Below are 6,323 nucleotides of genomic sequence, written 5' to 3' on the forward strand. Positions count from 1 at the left end.
GCAGCGTACAGGCCCACCCTCATCTCCATATGCCCACCGACTGCGTCTTGGCTGGGTGATAGTTGGAGAAGCATGTCTAGGCAAAGTACATAGGTAAGAATTTATCTCTGTAAGGAAGACCTATCTCCTGCCCAATAGACGCACCACCATTCTTGCGCCATGCACCAGTACTCTCAAGGTGAAAGAGACGTTCAAGGATTGTGAGCTTGGGGTTGACGTGAGTGATGATCCGATATCGATCTTCTTAAGAACGGAAGATGACGATAGACCTGGTCTCTCTGTGGAGGACAGAGAGTTTCTCCACATAATGGAAAAGTCGATGTTCAGAGAGGAACATGGGAATCTTGTTGCTCCACTACCTTTTCGAAACCCTAAGCCGAGGCTCCCCAACAATAGACCCCAAGCCATGAAGCGCGCTAGAACACTGGATGCTAGCCTTCGCAAAGACCCTGTGAAGCGACAACACTTTGTGGCGTTCATGGGCAAGTTACTAGACAGCGGTCATGCGAAAGTAGCACCACCATTAGATGGTGGAGAGGAGTGTTGGTATTTACCGCTCTTTGGCGTATACCACCCCAAGAAACCTGGCCAAATTAGGGGGGTATTTGATTCATCAGCCCAGTATGAAGGTGTTTCTCTCAATGACGTACTGCTTACTGGGCCTGACTTGGTGAACAGTCTTTTGGGGATTTTGCTCCGATTCCGCCAACATTCCGTTGCTGTATCGTCCGACATAGAGCAGATGTTCTATTGCTTCAAGGTAACAGAAGATCACAGAAACTACCTGCGGTTCCTGTGGTACAAGGACAACAACCCCGAGAAGGAATTGATCGAATATAGGATGGGTGTCCATGTTTTTGGAAACAGTCCCTCTCCTGCTGTTGCTACCTATGGACTGCGAAAGGTGGCACAGGCCGGTGAGGTGGTGTTTGGTGCAGACGTAAAAGAGTTTGTTACGAAGAACTTCTACATCGACGATGGACTTGTGTCACTGGCATCTAGTAAGGAAGCAGTCGATCTGATCAAGAGAACCCAGGGTGCTCTGAGTTCAGGAGGAAACATACGTCTACATAAAATTTCTTCCAACAACAAGGAAGTGATGAAAGCCTTTCTTCCTCAGGATCTGCCGCCAAGGACGACCTGAAGGACTTAGACCTGGGCAACGACCTGCTACCCTTACAACGAAGTTTAGGGTTGGTATGGGACTGGAGCAGATTCATTTACATTTCGACGTGTCAGAGAGGAGAACCATACACGCGAAGGGGCGTGTTGTCCACGTAATAGCCTATATTGCATCCACTCGGATTTGTTGCCCCTGTAGTAATTCAGGGTAAACTTCTACTTAGAGCATTGTGTGCCGAACGCAAGATTGGGACGACCCAGCTTACACAGTGCCAGTGCACGAGGAGACTGGGAGAGGTGGAGAGACTCCCTGAAGTCTCTGGAAGACTTGCATATCCGACGTACATATGTGGAATTACCATTTATAGGTGGCACCAGGAAAGAAATCCACATATTCTCAGATGCATCGGAGAGCGCCAATGCAGCAGTGGTGTACCTGAAGTGTTCGGATTCATCTGGAAAGGGGCAAATAGGGTTCATCATTAGCAAGAGCAAGGTTGCGCCTAAAAGCGGCCACACCATACCAAGACTAGAATTATGTGCGGCAGTTCTGGCCACAGAACTATCCAGACTCACACTAGATGAATTGGAATTCACTTCTAATGCTGTCAGGTTCTATACTGACAGCAAGGTAGTTTTAGGCTACATTAACAATCGTTCTCGACGTTTTTACATGTATGTAGCAAACAGGGTGGCCCAGATTAGGAGGTGGTCTAACCCCGAGCAGTGGTGTTATGTACGGACAGAGATGAACCCGGCTCAGTGTGCTACAAGGTGTCTGTCTCCAGAGAAGCTGAATGATAGTTTGTGGCTTTTGGGGCCGACTTTCGTTGGCAATAGTGACAGTAACGACGAGGTCATGGAGCATGAACTGGTTTACCAAGAGGACAAGGAGGTAAGACCAGAAATTGTTGCCATGGCGACCAAAGTCGGAAACCCATTTTGGCTACAGAAGGCTCGCAAGTTCTCCTCGTGGAAGAAATTCGTGAAGGCAATCGCACTTCTCAGATGCGTTGTACGTGACCGTCGAGGTGACGGTGTATGTGGAAGCGACGACGTGCGGTCGAAATCGAAAACTGTGAAGAGTTACGGGGACACAGAGCAATTCATCCTCAGAGAGGTTCAGAAAGAAGCGTACTCCAAGGAATTGCAATGCATTAGGGAGAGGAAACAATTACCCAATGACAGCTCTATCCTGAAACTGAATCCCGTTATTGGCAGTGACGGTTTGCTCAGGGTAGGCGGTCGTATCGGGAGGGCAGATGTTACTCTTCAGGAGAAGAATCCTGTAGTAATTCCTGGTCGACATCACGTCTCGACACTACTGATCCGTATGTACCATGAGAACATCCAGCATCAGGGACGACACTTCACAGAGGGTGCCGTGAGAAGTGCCGGACGTTGGGTTGTGGGAGGAAAGAGGCTTATTTCTTGGATAATCTATCAGTGTGTTAGGTGCCGTAAACTGCGTGGGAGGCAGGAGGTGCAAAAGATGGCCGACCTGCCGGCGGATAGACTCACCCCAGGACCACCTTTTACCAATGTTGGCGTGGACACGTTTGGTCCCTGGCACGTCACTGCACGGCGCACTCGAAGAGGTCAAGCGAATACCAAACGTTGGGCAATATTGTTCACATGTCTGGTGACTAGAGCGATTCACATAGAGGTGGTCGAAGAGATGGGAGCATCTAGTTTCATCAACGCAGTCCGTAGATTCATTTCTATACGAGGGAAAGTTTCTGTCTTCAGATCAGACCGAGGCACCAACTTTATCGGAGCGACTGACGCCCTACAAGTCAACGCTATCAATGTCGAGGATGGAGCTGTGAAGGACTTTGTGTTCGATTCTGGAGCAGTATGGCTTTTCGACCCCCTCACTCTTCTCACATGGGAGGGGTGTGGGAACGTATGATTGGTGTCACACGTCGAATTCTGGATTCCATGCTAGGTGAGGCTGTGAATAAGAATCTCACACATGAGGTTCTTACAACGTTGATGGCAGAAGTGTGTGCGATAGTGAACGCGAGACCTCTGGTCCCGGTGTCTACCGACCCAGATTCCCCACACATTCTTTCACCATCTACTTTGCTTACACAAAAGATGGATCATGTGGGACCTATCCAAGTTTGTGAAACCAAGGACATGTTCAAGGCACAGTGGAAACGAGTACAAGTTTTGGCTGACTCGTTCTGGATGAGGTGGAGGCGTGAGTACCTAAACACCCTCCAGAGCCGTCGAAAGTGGCAGACGGAACGGCCTAACATACAGAAAGGTGATGTGATTCTCTTAAAAGAAAAACAGGCCATCAGGAACGAGTGGCCTATGGGTATCGTCGACAACGTGATTCCTGGTCGAGACGGATTGGTCCGCAAAGCGGAAGTTCGAGTCTTTAAGGAGGGCAAGGGAGTTGTATATACTCGACCAGTTACGGAACTGGTTGTTTGTGTTCCAGCAGAGAGTACTGTATGACTGATTGATTAGATATTATTCATAGTCATAGTCATGGTTAAGCGAGTTGAATTAGGGTTAACCTGTTATAATACCCATATCTGTCCAGTTCTGTCGGATCAAATCTTGAAAGTTGTTCGCCATCATGGCTTCAATTACGGATGCTGGCAGAGTATTCCATGTATTGACCACGCCCAGACTAAAGAAGTTTTGTCTCACTATATTTATATTATATGATATATATAATATAACATAATATAGTATACTGTATTTATTTGCTATTTTACATGGTGATATGAAAGATATCAGACGGGGAGTGTGCTGTTACAGGGTATTACCCTGTATGTTATTACCGTATGACCTCTGACCTTAAACTACGTGAGGCTCTTGTGTTTTTGCTATTGGCCATTTTTGTTCGTGATTTAGCTTGGTCGGCTGATTCTCTATGTAAAGCTTGTTTACACATGTAATTTTTTTCAGCCATTCTGGTCAAGGTGGCACATTAAAGAACAGACGTGTTTAGCTGACTGCTAATTTATAAATATACTGGATGTTCCATGTTATTTTTGAAGAGGCAGTATATCGCGTATTATGAGCCATCTACGGCATGAATTCTTTCGAGCATTGGAACAAAATCCGTTTATAGTTTATGCTACATCTCAATCGTATGAATGTATATTCAAATTCGACGTGAGAAATAATTAAGGCGTTTTGAAGTCATTTCATACACGATCTCAGTTCAGGACCGTAGGCTGAGAAAATTCTAGGAGTGGGGGGCAGTGGCTGATCCGCAGGGATTTCATAAAAGAGGGGGTGGAAAAACACCAAGGTTTTGCGGGGGTCTGAGGGGGCATCCCCAGACAGAAAAATTGTGCAAAATTAGATCGCCAGGAGATGGTATCTGAGGCAGCTTTGAAGTAGGCACTGTACAGCCTTCCATTCTGCCTACCGACAATTCTCTTTTTTAGTAGAAACAATTTTCAATTTTTGTTTGATTTTGCTCGCAAAATTCTGTGCCCCCCGGCCCCCCCGCCCCGCAGGCTAGCGGCCTCCGGCTGCATAACATCTCATTTTAAAGCTTTTAACAAACCGTTCTCGTCACGCTAACAGTCGGGAAATACATTACAGCTAGCTTTTAGAGAACACGGTATACAATAACTATAATGACGGCAGATTTTGCGAGATGGACTTGTGGGTGCTAACATAGTACAAATATGAAAGGATCTCTTATGTCAGCTCGGAAAACTAATTGCGAATGAGTTTGCGGCCATTAGCTGTTGCGACTGTCTGCCAAAAGGTGGGAGCACACTCTGGTGTCGATTTCTGGTCGCGGTCCTGGCGTCCACCATGCGAATATATACCAACACGGGGTGTGTTTATATCTATGGTCCAAACCGAGTGCGGCCGAGCAATTTTTTGCTGCAAAATCAAGCCCCGAGCAAACTGCTTGTTGTGCGAAACCCAGAGAACCAAGATGTTCAAGCTATACATGAATTCAAAAATTTAAAAATAGCTTAAACCTCCAGTGACATTCTAAACGTGCTCACGCATAAGCGTGAGCACGGGAAGCATGCAACGTACCCAGTATTTATATCGGAAAGAATGATATGGAAGATGAATAGATGATATATAACTCATTAACAACTAATTGCAAATGTTTTCGCAAGCCAATTGACATAAGGGTTGCATATCGCCTTGTAATGTATTACAAGTGTAGCGGATGGCACCGGGGGACTCCCGGGAGATCAGACGAAACGCTAACATACATTATATATTATGTAAAAAGAAACAGAGATAAGCAAAAAGCACTGATAAGAACAGAAACCGGAAGTCATGAATGTCCACTTCTTAATAACTGCCGGTATTGTACTATATAACAGGTTTTTTGGCTTCATTACCTGCACCAGCTTCAGGCGGCGGCAACTTAAGAATTACCCGCGCGCCTTACAATATCGATACATGTTTGATTTACTATTGCTGTGCATGGCGAGCGGCGGATCTCGCCTGGAATAAATAATGATCCGTCATAACTCATTTATTGTTGCCAAGCACCCGGCGGCGTGTATCTGCGTGGCGCGTCTTCACGCGTTAGGAGGTCTGGTGTGGGGAGCAGCGATCTACGCTAACTCGCACCATGTGTGTGCCGTAAAGCTAACCACGAGTAAGACTCGCGAACGAGCTGAAAGCGAATAGCCGCGATGCTCTTCAGCAGAGTTCAAACTATTTCTTGTAGGCACTGGTTCTTTAAACATCGCGCTCGACCACGCATCTCTCCTCTCTCAGTCTCCTGAACTCATTGGCGACCGAATGCAGGACGCGTATGGAGAATCTCGCGAATGTTAGCGTTGGTGGTCATCCCACTGGGGCGTCTGCACTGACTATCTGCTGACAGACACCCACATACGCACAGGAAGGCAGGTGGATGCCGGACTAAGCTATGTATACACACGTAATTAGCGTCGACAGAAACTAAACAGTGGCTTATCGGATGAAGTACACACGCGCTCTGTTCGATTACGCTTTCATGACGTTTGGTACACGTGTGTGTTGGTGTGTGGGGGGGGGGGCGTGGCCGTGCGGGCGCCGCGGATGCGCGTGCGTGCGTGCGTGGCTTCCCGCGTGGCGTGCGTGCGTGTTTGCACAGTACTGACCCAATTCAACCAGCAAACTGATATTCGGTAACGCCATAGTCAACTCATAGAATTAGAAAAGTTGTTTGTGAAGGTCCGCGCATGCGCCACAAATCTGTATTG

The sequence above is a fragment of the Priapulus caudatus genome, unplaced genomic scaffold (assembly GCF_000485595.1).
Source record: "Priapulus caudatus unplaced genomic scaffold, Priapulus_caudatus-5.0.1 Scaffold1450, whole genome shotgun sequence".
Lineage (NCBI taxonomy): Eukaryota > Metazoa > Priapulida > Priapulimorpha > Priapulimorphida > Priapulidae > Priapulus > Priapulus caudatus.